The following is a 13,861-nucleotide window of genomic DNA, read 5'->3' on the forward strand; positions in this document are numbered from 1 at the left end:
AGCCACATAAATTTGTCAATTAAATCATGTCAGGATTTAATTCAAAATTTTAGGGTTGATTTATTACATTTTGTAGTAATTTGGAAAGATTAGTTACAAATTGTATCCAGATTTGTATTTTATTTAACCAAACTTTTTATACAGACTACTGAATATGTATGAATTAAAAGAAGTACTCAATTTCTGGTGAAGTTTTCTGGCTCTCATTTTGCCAGACATAGGATTGGTGGTTCACAAGGCCCAGGACATGGAGGAAAGTTCTAGATGTGGTTCTAGGAGGCCTCAGAATTTTTCTCAGTGTTCCAAGATATTAATGCTGAGACTCCTGTTCTGAACATTTACTGGCTTCTTTCATCTTTTATAGCAACTTACATTGTGTTGGCTTGTTCCCATTGCTGTGATAAATAGAACAGCCAAAGCAACTTGGGGGAAAAGGGTTTGCCTCATCTTAAAGCTACTACTCTATCATGAACGTATGTCAGAGCAGAAAGTCAAGGCAGGCACCTGGAGGCAGGAACAGAAGCAGGCAGCATGGAGGAATGCTCTGGATTGGCTTGCTCACCCTGCTTCTGACTACTACACAAGATATCCTGCCTACAGGTTAATCTGATAGAGGGCATTCTTCAATTGATATTTCCTGTGTGAATATGATTATAACTGGTGTCAGTTGACAGAAGAAAACAAATAAACAAAAACATAAACTAACCAGCACATGTATTAAAACCTTCTTTCAAGTAAGTGCAAGGGTATATTAATACTGAACTGAGATTTGTGTAAGGAAAGTACTGTGATTAATTTTCATATATGGTACAGCAGGATACAGGAGGATGCTATTGTTGACATTGTGTATCTTTTAAGGTCTCAACCAAAGGTATTATTCTGGAAACTTGATTACAGAATCAAGTTTAACAAGTTAGTAGACAGCTTCTTGGAATAGGGAGATATGACGATTTAGTCATGTAGGTAGATGTTAAAAGCTATAAGTTCCTATATGACCAGCTGCAGTCTAGACTACTAGGGGTTTTAGAAATATGGGAACTATTGGCAGGGGCTATAGAGAGGGATAAAGTTGGTGAGATAGAAGAAGTCATATTAAGAAGATCAGAGAGGAACATAAACAATTCAGAGCATAAGAATAATAACCTTCAATTAAACATAAGATATTCTCCCTTACCCTGGCTCACTCCTGCAGCTTTCCAGACTTTGGTGAAGAATTTTATCCAAAGCTGAGTTTGACTCATGTCCTCTCATATACTTGGTCTCTGTCTGCAATGCAATCTATTGAAGATGTTTATAAACCATAATACAGTTTTTGGGTTTTATCCTGAAGGAATTGGAGTGAGTATTGAGGGTTTTTCAGAAGCACTTTTGTGATCACTCTTGACTTTTTGAAGATTATCTTGTCAGCATCATGGAGCATTGCTGCAAGGAGAAGATGACAAGAGGGACTTTGTGAAAGAAAGGCAGCGTTTTGCTGTCTCTGAGTGAGGCTGCATCAGTGAAGAGGAAAATTAAAAAAAAAGCAGCCTACCACTGAAAACCTGAGCATATTGTAAGGCAGCAGAATGAACTGTCCTGTGAAATGCTGTGGTTAGAAGTAAGGCAGGCCCCAGTGAAGGACAAGCTGGGAGAATGCTTTCAGTGTACTAAAATTAACCCAGCAGACATAGCAGTCTGCCAACATCCACACTGATGAGTTTGGGACTGAAACAGGGGGGATGAGGGACAAAGGGCAAGAGAATCATTTCTTCTTGTTCTGTGAAGCCTGAGCATAGAATCACTGCAAAGAGGGAAATGGGAACATGTGACACTAAGATCTGTTGGAGGAATGGGGTAAGAGTGTGGACTGTGTTGGAAAACTTACTGATTTTGAAACTCGCAATTTCTTTTAACTGCTGTGTCATATTGGTGCGGTACTTGCTTCTTTGGCCCTCATTGCTTCATCTAGGAAGGTTGTATTTGCATTTATTTTTATTTTTTCTCTTGTTTTCTAGAACACTATTGGTCTGTCTGTCAGCTTTTCCTCCTTTCTTTCTTTCTTCCTTTCTTTCTTTCTTTCTTTCTTTCTTTCTTTCCTTCCTTCTTTCTTCATCTATCTATCTATCTATCTATCTATCTACCTACCTACCTACCTACCTACATACCTATGGCCTGTCTATCTATCATCTACCTCTCTGCTCTTGTACTTAACAATGGTTAATGTGTAATCATATCATCTCAGTGAGCTTTGTGTGAACTAACACAGTCACAGTTGACATGAGACACAGGAATATTGAAGGGTGAATTGGTGATTGTTTCTTCAGTTCTGGAGGCTCAGATGCAGTCCAGGGCCTTGCACATGGTAATCAAAGCTCCAAATCTTCAGTGCATTCATGGGTATTCCCTTATTTTAGACCCCCATCTGTAATTCTGGTTAGACATTTTAGCTCTCAGAAACACTACTTCCAAATTAAACCATCAAATTTACTCATATACATGGACAAATCTTTAAAAATGCAACTTAATATCAGCTCACACAATGAAAAACACCTTCTGCAGACTTACATTGAAAGATGGTTCCTATAGGGTGTCTTGAGCTCTGCATTTTCCAAAGGGGATCATCAGAAAGAGATCACTGCCTAGATTTTCCCTCATTGGCTCATGTACATCTTTCACATCACCTGGAATGCCCCATCTTATTTCCCACAGAGATAGTTCTTGTTTGTTAATCTGCCTCTCTCCTCTTCATAACTTGTCGTTATAGAGGTTGAGAATTATTCTCACCCCATTCATATTGTTAACAAATAGTTTATCCCAAAAGTACTTATTGATTTAAAAGGAATTGTATGGAAGGGTTTATTATTAAGAATCTCTTTAATAGTTGCGAGTACTTTAATTATTTGTTAGATACTAAAATGGTAATTACACCTCCCTCTATTCAAATCCTTCCATGTGCCTTTCTCCCTAATACCCTTTCGAATCCATGGTCTCTTTAATTTTTTTAGTTGTTATTGTGTATTTAAGCATACACACATATGCCTAAATAGGTAAATACAACCTTCTCATTCTCTATAATGTGTAATGTTATTTGTATAGTTTAGGGACTGACCATTTGGGGTAATAGGGTCATCACTATTATTGCTCAAAAACTTCTGAAATGTAGATAAGAAAATTTCTAGTTTCTCTGCTTGGAGAACTAGTGCACATAGGTTATACTATTTTAAAAAACTATTACCAATAGTAAACAAGTATACTAATCTTCCATCTGCTTATAATGATGAGTCTGGCTAGTACAAAAGCGATTATATTTATCCATGAGTATATGAGATATATCTTTATCAACATGAGAGGTAATAGGAGAATACAAGTAAAAGTTAACAAATATTAGGGAAATTTTGACTAGATTTATTTTAGATATACTATGCAATAATCAAGACTCTACCTGGATAATATCTAGTTTTGTATTTGATATAAATATAAATCCTCAAATGTGCAAAAAGCTAACAGTTCCCATCCATAGATAATGTTGTTTGTCTCTGATCTCTGTATAGTATTTAGTAAATCCAGAGTCATATTTTAGTTTTAAAGTATGCAGCTGCATTTCATATCAATAAGGTGTTTAGACATTATAGTAGTTATATAATATTTTAGTATTTAGTTATAATAATATGCATATTGAAGTGTTATGTATTGAAGTCATTTTAATATAATCCGGTAGAAATGCTTATTTTTACCTTTAGCATTTTTCATCATTGATCATATTAATCATGTGGGGTTTTATTTGTGCATAGAATGAAAGATGGAATTCTAAAGTGTTTTGCAGAGTTGATTATCTCAATGTTTATTTCTAAATGACAGTTTTATTCCACAGTGAATTATGATGGTCTATTATCACTCATAGACTGCATCAATCTTTTGGACATTGTTTTTAGGTATTCTCTTATTTAGTGAACTTGATTATTCTCAACAGTTTTGAAATACTGTAGCTTTAAATACCTAGTATCTCAGAGAAATCTTTTTATCTCCCACATTATCATACCTGTATGACCTGGATATCTTACTAGGTTCTTTCCCCCTCTGGTTCCAAATATGTGGCAATTTCCTTAAATGTACAAGCTAATTTAACAAAATAAAGTCTTCATATGACTATACTTTTTAGCTGAAGTCTACCCATTTAACTTCTCCTTTGATGTAAAGAAAAATAACTTTCATGAATGTTCTCTGTAAGACAAATATAAAAATAAATGATATTATTTCAAGTTAAAAATAAAATGATTTTAAAGGAGAGTGGTATAGTTTTCCCTCCAAATATTTGTAGTGATCATTACCCTCCTGAATATAATTGTTTCATTGTTTATAATATTTTAATAATTATATATACATATATATTTAAATAACAATATCAGACACTGGAGAACATTTTTTGGAGAAAATCCTTAGAAATTACTGCACCAAAGTACTTACGATCTTTTTTCAATTCTCTTGTCCTTTTTATATTTGAATAGAAGCTATGTTTTTTAAATCCTGTTTAATGGTTAATCATATATAATTAATAATATTACAACCTTTATATAAAATGTTTACTTTGTTTATTTACAGTCAGAATATACTTGACAAGGACATCATTCCAGATGATACATTGTATTCAAAATAAATTTGTTTTGATGAGTTTAATCTAATTCAAAGAAGCACTTGTTCAACATACAGAATATAATTTTGATTATGTAATAGGTTAAAATGATAAAGAAACATTCATATTTTACTCAAGCAATGGCAATTAAATTATCCGTATATGCTCAACTCGTTGGAGTTTTGACCTTTCCGTAGTTATGTGAGACACACTGCCACAAGAACAATAATTCTTATTTAAGCAATGTTTTAAAAACCATATCATAATGTAGGTAGTTTGTTTTTTAAAAAGTGGTTTACATAATACTGAATATAAATGCATCAGATTTAAACTTCTTTTTTTCTTATATTAGAGTGTGGTCTTGGTACTTGCCGTTTTTGTTTGAATGGTGAGGCATGCTGTTGAAATGAGAAGAAAGTCCTTTTTAGTCACCAGGACAACTGTCTACACTTATTTATTGAGTTCACCTTGGTGAACACAATGCTGATTTTCTGCATGAGGCACATATATACTAATTTTCTACCACTTATTTTAAAATCTATGTTGTCCAATTGAATAATTTGAGAACATTGGTGTCTTATGGGTCCTGAAAGTATAATCCAAGGTTATGTATTGATGTGTGAGCATGCACTTATTTGTGTGTGTACATATGTGTGTGGTTTTAATTTAGGTCAAGGATAAAAATCTGCAAATTTTTTGAAACTGGAAAATATTGGAAATTTGTCAGTGTTCTTCCTTTGTGAAAAATTACTGTTTTATTTATTTATTTTATTTAAGTTAGAAACAAGCTTGTTTCACAGGTCAATCCCAGCTCCCTCTCCCTCCCCTCCTACCCTGCCCTCCCCAACAGGCCCCCCCAGTCCTCCACTCAGTCTCCACTCTGATCCAGAGAGAGGGTGAGGCCCTCCATGGTGGATCTCCATAGTCTGTCATTTCATCCAGAGCAGGGTCTAGGCCCTTCCCCAAGCATCCAGGCTGAGAGCATCCCTCATTGTAGGATGGGAACTCAAAGTCTATTTGTATGCCAGGGATAAATACTACCCAAGGCCCCATAAATTACCTTGGCCTCCTAACTGACACACACATTCAGGGGGTCTGGGTCAGTCTCGTGCTTTCCACACAGCCATCGATATGGGGTTCAAGAGCTCCCCCTTGTTCAGGTCAACTGTTTCTACAGGTTAAACCAGCCCAGTCTTAACTCCTTTGCTCATCATTTCTCCCTGTCACTGGATTCTAGGAGTTCAGTTCAGTGTTTAGCTGTGGCCATCTGCCTTGGCTTCTGTAAGTCTCTGGATGAAGGTTCTGTTTCCCAGATTCTCTTGCAGTGGGTTTGTATGCTGGCACTCCCCTGATTCATGTCTAAAATCCACATATGAATGAGTACATATTATGTTTCTCTTTTTGTGACTGGGTCACATCACTCTGGATGGTTTCAAATTTCAAGATTCCATTGTTTATTTCTGCTGAATAGTACTCCATTGTGTAAATATATCACATTTTCTCTATCCACTCTTCAGTTGAGGGGTATCTAGGTTGCTTCAAGGTTCTGGCTATAACAAATAATGCTTCTATGAACATAGTTTAACAGATGTCCTTGTTGTATGCATATGCATCTTTTGGATATATGCCTAAGAGTAGAATTGCTGGGTCATGTGGTAGACTGATTCCTATTTTCCTGAGGAATCTCTATAATGATTTCCAAAGTGGCTGTATGAGTCTGCACTCCGACCAGCAGTCCAGGAGTGTTCCCCTTTCTCCACATCCTCTCCAGCATAAACTATCATTGGAGTTTTTTTATTTTAACCATTCTGACAGGAGTAAGATGATATGTCAGAGTTGTTTTGATTTGCATTTCCTGGATGGCTAGGGATGTTCAGCACTTTCTCAAGTGTCTCTCAGCCATTTTAGACTCCTCTACTGAGAATTCTCTATTTAGTTCTGTACCCCACTTTTTGATTGGATACTTTGTTATTTTGGACACGTTGCTTCTTGAATTCATTATAAATTTTGGAGACCAGCCCTCTGTCAGATGTGGGATTAATGAATATCTTTTCCAAATCTGTGGTTTGCCTTTTTGTCTTGCTGACTGTGTCCTTTGCCTTACAGAAGCTTCTCAGTTTCAGGAAGTCCATTTATTAATTGTCTATCTTAGTGTCTGTGCTACATTCAGGAAGCAGTCTTCTGTAGCAATTCTTTCAAGGGTACCTCCCACTTTCTCTTCTAATAGGTTCGGTATAGCTGGATTTATGTTGAGGTCTTTGATGCATTTGGATTTAAGTTTTGTACATGGTGATAGACATGGATCTATCTGCAGTCTTCTATGTGTCAGCCTCCAGTTATGCCAGCATCATTTGTTGAAGATGGTTTCTTTTTCCCATTGTGTAATTTTATCTTCTTTATCAAACATCAGGTGTTCATACATGTATGGGTTAATGTCGGGGGGTTCAATTCGATTCCATTGTTCTATCTGTCTATTTTTTGCCAATACCAAGCTGTTTTCAGGACTATAGCTCTATAATACAGCTCGAAGTCAGGGCTGGTGATGCCTCCGGATGTTGCCTTGTTGAACAGGGTTGTTTTAACTATCCTGGTTCTCTTGTTTTTGTATATAAAGTTGAGAACCATTCTTTCAAGGTCTGTGAAGAATTGCACTGGGATTTTAATGGGGATTGCATTAAATTGGTATATCGCTTTTGGTAAGATTCCCATTGTTATTAGAAACATTACTATTTTAAATAATGAGAGTGGATATCAATATAATGGAAATAATTCAATATGTTCAATTAAGATATAGTTCTAATTATGCCCAGGAAAATATTTATTCAAAGTATTTCATTTATTTCATCTTTACTAATGGTCAAATTAATTTGGCATAAATATAAAATGAATGAAAAATTGAATAAGAAGCCAGAGAGAACATTAAAATTACCTAATAAGATATACTTTGAAGTTTGCTTTCTTTGATTGACAATTTTGAGCCATCTATATGTTAGTGTAATTTAGGTACATATGATCACTGATTGATGTGTTAAGCTTAAACAATGTCCTCTTATCATTACATTTTATTTAGCCCATGTGCACTCTAGCTAGAATGATATATTACTGAGAAACAGTACATCACAAACAGAAAATATGTATGAACACAGACTACACAGTCAGAGTCTAATTGTAAATCCTTCTGAAACAGCCACTTGTTTTATGTCCAAACAAGTCCACATTTAGAGAAAAGTTTAAATCTTGCAATTGGAAGAAAGTTCTTAAAGGGGAGTTTAAAAATTGTCCCCTCAACCTTTCTCTGTGGCTCTACCAGAGCTATTTCTGCCCTTTGAATAGCAGGATGGGAAAATCTGAGCTCTTATTCATCACCACCCCTATTTTTATTTTGGATGACCTTATTCAGAAATAATAAAATAATTTGTCTGAGTTTTTTATGTCATACTGCAATTTTCATACTGATTCTAAGTTAGAGTGGGCAAATGCTTTACTATTGCAATTTATAGCACTCTTTGATATTCTTATGATGTTACAATATTGAAAATAAAATTCATCCTTTAGTGTATAATAGTATTTTAGCACTATTCCTCATGGTACAGCACTCCATTGCCAGAATTCTCTCAAATACTAATGAAAAATAATTTGGATTGCTATGTAAGTCACTTCATATTTGTCATAAATTTTGCTATATTTGATATGAATTTAAAGAATTCTGATGAAAACTGCTTTATCTAGGCATCATTTTTCTACATAATACTATTTTAATTGTTTTGATTTGTTTTAAGTTGGCTGTGTTTATAAGCTTGTTTATTTTCTATTACTAACATTAATGTCACATTCTACAACATGGTTGCATTAACATTAATAGGAACAATACAATAAGTATATTTTGAATCAATTATTTGACCTGATTTATATTAGGTAAATTATAAGAAAAACATGCTTTCATTTGTCATTCAATAATTTTTTTATTCTGAGTGTGTCTTCACAGTTTCTGTTCAATAAGTAGGACAGTTAAGGTTGACATAGGCTATTTTGGGAGTAAGTAAGAGATGGCTCAATAGTACCAAGCTAAAATTCTATTTGAAAATAACTCCTTAAAAGTAAGCCTTGAGTGCTTTTGGTGTCTAACAGATCTCTCAGCTTAATGTTATTATTTTGATGTTTTAATAATATATGTTTGATGATTGTAGGATGACAATAATAGGTTCACTTTCCATTTATGTGGCTATGTTTAGGAAATTAATGATTAATTTCTCCCCATAGCCATTAATAGGCAGCCTCAAGAGCTTATAGTATAGGACAGGGCCTCTTTTTCCCTTCTTGTTCTCTGATTGCTGGAAGATGGCTTGGCCAAAAAGGCTGCTTTCAGGAACAGCCTGACCTCATTGCTCTGCTGAGATGAGCTGTTTCTTTCCCATTAAGTTTTTTAAGGGATTGTTTACATTGCTAGATATATTTGTAACTTGCATTCTTTTCTTGGGCATATTTTATGATTTGTTACCATCTCTTCCAGGTAAATTTTCCCTTAAGATTTTCCATAATTGACTTTCTATGGAAATTAATAGTATATTCATAGACAAATTCCACTCAGCTGTGCTTAGTTTGTAGGATAAGAGTAATCTCACACGAGAAAACACAGAGAAGGTTTCTCAAGGTCTTTTAATTTGACTGGCTCCTTATCTAGGCCCAATGGGTTTTATTGATAGGAAAACATGTCTATTCCTCAAATAACTTTATGTGTAGTTGATGTTACCAGTTATTGTCAATTTTATATTTGTCAAAAGTCTGGCAGATGCTTGTTCCAGTCTCAACATACTAACATTTTTTCAAATGTTGAAATTACTTTGAAAATTTCAACAACAGAAACAAGAAGCAGTTCAGGATGGAATGAGAAGGTTGGTAGAGAGGAAAGCTGTGGAGAATTCTGAAATCATGGTGGCCTCTTTACAGCTGAGTTTCATCAGTCTCGTCTTTACTGCGGAAGAACCAGCCCTTCTCTCTTTCCAGATCTTGTTTCAGTTTCCCAGCCTGGAACCCAGAATGAAGTCAGTACAGCCACAGTAGCCTAGAGAGTTGACAGTAATCCCAAAGCATGGTGAGGCTCTGCACCTCACAAGTGCCCATTCCTTGTTACACTTGGTAGATCAGCTTCTGTAAAAAGACCTCTTGTGTGTGGAATACAGTTCTGTTTTAGTCTAGGAAGAAGATTAAAAAGTCTAAATTCTTTCATAAACCCACATGGAAATCAATATTTAAAAGATTTTAAAAGCAGTATACTTCCAGATTTGTTTTTTAAATCAAGATGTTATATCCAAAATATAAGAGCAGTGCTCTAGAGAATCTTGCAATTAACTGTGTTTATTGAATACCATTTATTATTCTATATGTATAATAGACAGACTTGAGGACTTATCTCTGGCTCTCTACTTGCCCAGAGAGGGTCCTACCTGCAGATAATTTCTATTTATCTTCCTAACAGAAGACTTGAAAGATGATGTTTCTCAGTGTTGTTGCTTTGTTTTGTTGCTTGTTTGTTTGTTTTTCTTTTTTAGCCAGAGAGGGATAACACTGATCAAAATTCAAACACTTTCCATGACACTTTCAGAAGTAAATTTCTCAATCATGTACCCTTGGAACTGAATCAGCTGAACAAAAGGAGGAATAAATCACAAGACATTAATGATGCTTAGGTATTCCTGTATGAACTAGTTATAAAGACTCCAAGAATGTGTGTTCCTAAAATAGCTAAGGACCTTCTATGCCTAGAAAGGCATGATGAGGTTTGAAGAGGCATATGGTTTTAGGGATTTTGTACAGACTATTACTTAACTTGAATTTTAACTCAGTTTTCATTCATATAGTGAAAATTATGATTTTGATTCATTGAAATTGATCTGAGTAAAACAAAAATATTTCCCATTTTAAAATCACTTGGTAGTCTCTTTTTACACCATCACAAGTTGTCTTTCTTTCTGCTTTTTATTTCTTTGTAAACTACAAAATATGTATTAAAGGAAAACCCTTGAGTATATTGCTTGTGTTATATCTGAGTTTAAGGCCAGCCTGTTATACTGATTGAGTTACAGGACAGCCAGGGTCACAAAGAGAGAAACTGTCTAAAATAATAATAAAGTATTCCATTGTTGATATAATATTTCTTTGGAATCAGATATCTGACTGTGCATTTGAAAAAATTCCTCATATATTTTATTTTTCCTCATAAGAATAATAGCAATGAGGGTTCAGTTGGGCTGTTACACATTCAAATTACAAAATACATAGAAAGCAGTCAAACAGACTCTGTGAAATGCCATTCTAACATGATTCAGACTTTAGCTTCTATTAGGTATTTGGGAATATTAATACCACCATTATATGAAATAATTGTAACTTTAGGCAGAAAATCTAGTTTTGTGTTTGAAAGCCCCCATTATCCTAAAGAGATGTGAAGTATGCTCTTTAAAACAGTGCTCAGGGATAGAGCAGGGCAGGAAATGTGTGACAGGCATCATCATACAAGCATTTTCATATTCCATATGGTAAACAGAAATAATGTGTGCTGCCAAGAAAATGTAAACTTGAGCTTGAAACCAGAAAAAATGGTAATTGTAACAGACAAAACTCAGAGCAGTGGAAACTGAATTTCACACAGTGCTAATGAAACAGGATGTTGTTAAATCTGATGTGCTTCTCACACAAAGAAGGTCCTAGGTGGATGTGTGTTGTTAATGATTTGGACAGGTGGAGTCTTCTGTTTAACACTGACCAAGATGTGTTGCTTTCAATTCATAGTTATAAATATTCTCAGATATTATTTAAATCCAACTTAGATATCCTGTCATGAAATGAAATGAAAGGCATGTAAATGAATCCTGATATTTATCTCTTCATCATAGAATTGTGTCAAAGTATAGCTGATCATTCCTTGAACCTTTATTATGGACTTAGGCACCCTCTCACTTTTATCTTGTGAGACATTGTTGTATTTCAGAATTTGTGTTTTACCCATAACTTAATGAATTAATGAAAGCAAGCATTGATTTTGCTGACTTTCTGCAATCATGTAATGCATCCAGCTATGTGATAACTTTGATACCAATATAATCACAGATACAGTTATGTCTTCTGACAGTTTTCTTGAGACAGTTATCCAAAGTTGTCATATGAATCTCACGAAGAAATGTTCATGTTTGACATGACTTGAGATTCATTTCTTGGTAACCTTGTGCCAACTGGCACTTCATCACCAACTATCATTTTTATTCTGATGATGTAAACAAGAAATGAAAAGTATATCATATTTTCACTGTTAAATTATGTCTCCAAATATTTAAAATCCATTGTCTTAGATTCAAGATACTATGTGTCCTCAAATATAGATTGAGGTAAATAATTTCTTACACATTCAAAATGAATCCCAAGTACAAGAGATCACCCACCTTGTGACACTAGACTCCTGAGCAAACTTTGAAGTATACTTGGCTTTAAGTATAGTGACTTATGACTGCTTATTTGAGACCTCATGTGAACTGCAAAAGACAAAATTCAGCTAATTGTCCAGAAAGAAAATAAATGTTACCAGCCAAAAAAGAGTGCTGAATACTTCTTGTTGGTTAACTTGAGCAGATAATTAACCAACATCCACACTGAACATGGAGAAACTTCAATTATAAAGGACAATGCAGCTCAGCCTGCACACGGATGCCAAGCTTCTTACATTTTTATGTAGAGAACTCAGTTGTGTGGTTCCCGGACATCTGATTTCCACAAAGCAAGATGTAAAGATTTTTTTTCTGTTCCTTTAGGACATTGATTTTTGGCAAGGTTTTATTACCCACATGATAATAGGAACAAATGTGCTACCGATTCTTCTGCATTTGTATACCCAATAATTTCTTTGGCTATAGAAAACAGTGTGGGAAAATGAATCTTCATACAATTGAAGTCAGACACACTGTACCAAATGTTCTTCATCAGTAATTTGTTTGATAGCAGTAGTGAAAACCAAGACATTCCTGAGTTCTCAAAAACTATGTAGAATTAATTTTAAAATTATGATATAGCCCTTGACTAAGGAATTATAAGAGTAGTGGAATGGTTTGGGCTTGCCCATAGCCAGCCATACCTCATCCCCCTACCTTAATCCACTCATCATCACACCTAGGACCAATTATCGCTTGAGCATTATCGAAAGACTTGATCCTTTGGTCATGTCTCATCTCAAAGAAATAATGCCAAAAATTTAGAGGACGGTGAATGACATGAAAACAGAGAGAACACCGTGGTGCAGAATGAAGATGACCCTGAACTGAAGGAAACCCTGGTCTGGAAGCAGAGAGGCAACAAGCTGGAAGAGCTCTCAAGCTTGGATCTAGAAGTGGCCGCAGAGAGCAATCAGTCATGAGCATCAGGATTGGGTGGCTTTGCTGCTGGCAGAGCAAGCCATGATTATATGGAGCTTAATAGCAGCCCCAAAACAGCATCCTCAGCATCCAGCCAGGGCCAAGCGTTCCCATTTCACCCTGGAAGCATGTAGGAAACACAGAAGATATTCATTAGGACTGTGTGTTAATGAAGGCTTTCAGGCAATCAAGATTAGGCTTGGGATTTTAATATGTTGTTTGTTATCTTCTGTCATCGCCAATATGCCTGAATCTTCGAAAATATTTGTAAGGGAAGTTTATTACTGAAGTTTTCCCTTCATGAATATGATTTAATGCACAGAAAATGAATAGTGTCCCTCTCTAGAAGCTATAGTAAAAATTAGACTGCTTTTATTTTCTGCAGTGTTCAAAACTAAAGATAATAATCCCCCCTGATCTTTTATGCCTTTATCACATAACAGCCCTGGACTTGGCACACATTGGAAAGAATTTAAATTTTCTTTATCTGTATCACGTTATTTTATGATCTCATTGTTCTGTCTTTTCTGTTTCCAATTTAGTTGGGAAACCTGGATTGTGACCTCCATCTTTAGCTCGTTCCTGACCTCTCTTTAAAATTTCCATCATTATACTATTTTTGGGTGACTTGATACTCCTTTCCTGACCATGAAGTTTATTTTCTATTTGCCTCAGATCCTCTGTCTGTAGTGCATATAGTTAGACTAGATATATTCTTGACATTACTGTCCTTTATGCCTACTTTCTTTTCATGTCACTAAAAATAATGAACTGATAAACACTGCTGTCCTTATGAGAATGAGACTTATTCATGATTTCTATTCTTATGATTTCTATAAGTTAATATTTTAAA

The 13,861-nt window shown here is 35.0% G+C and overlaps 1 protein-coding gene across 1 annotated transcript in view; it reads left to right on the forward strand.

Annotated features, from left to right (window-relative positions):
* Pclo (piccolo presynaptic cytomatrix protein) overlaps positions 1 to 13,861 on the forward strand; it is a 348,891-nt gene that overhangs the window by 66,045 nt on the left and 268,985 nt on the right.

This window comes from Mesocricetus auratus, unplaced genomic scaffold, assembly GCF_017639785.1.
Source record: "Mesocricetus auratus isolate SY011 unplaced genomic scaffold, BCM_Maur_2.0 Super-Scaffold_100043, whole genome shotgun sequence".
Classification (NCBI taxonomy): Eukaryota; Metazoa; Chordata; class Mammalia; order Rodentia; family Cricetidae; genus Mesocricetus; species Mesocricetus auratus.